At 26.8% G+C, this 496-nt stretch overlaps 1 protein-coding gene across 1 annotated transcript in view; it reads left to right on the forward strand.

The window, feature by feature from the left end:
• TTC28 (tetratricopeptide repeat domain 28) overlaps positions 1-496 on the forward strand; it is a 690,486-nt gene that overhangs the window by 26,412 nt on the left and 663,578 nt on the right. The window lies entirely within an intron of this gene.

Here is a 496-nt window from a genome sequence, read left to right on the forward strand (position 1 = left end):
CTCCCATTTTTACCTGCACTTTTCTTTGAGGGAGAGTTTTAATTATAAATTCAATTTATTTGATTTATATAAAGCTATTCAAGTTTTCTCACTCATTTTGGATCAGTTTTGGTGAGTGTTTCTTTCATTAATTTTTTATTTAATCTAGGTTGTCAAATTTATTGGCATAAAGTTGTTACTAATATTGCCTTATTATCCTTTTTTAGTATCTGAAAGATCTGTAGTGATATTCTTTCTTTTATTCCTGATATTGTTAATTGGTGTCTTCTCTCTTATCAGTCTACCTATAAATTCTGTTTATCTTTCTAGACCATCAGTTATAAGTCTCATTTATTTTCTATATTGTTGGGCATTTTCTCTTTCACTGTTTTCTGCTCTTTATTATTTCTTTCTTTCTACTTATTTTGCATTTAATTTGCTTTCTTTTTCATTTCTGAAGATAGGAACAAAGGCCATTGACTTTAGATCTTTCTTTTTTTAAAAAATATAAGCATTT

Source organism: Propithecus coquereli, unplaced genomic scaffold (genome assembly GCF_000956105.1).
Source record: "Propithecus coquereli isolate 6110/MARCELLA unplaced genomic scaffold, Pcoq_1.0 Scaffold206, whole genome shotgun sequence".
Lineage (NCBI taxonomy): Eukaryota > Metazoa > Chordata > Mammalia > Primates > Indriidae > Propithecus > Propithecus coquereli.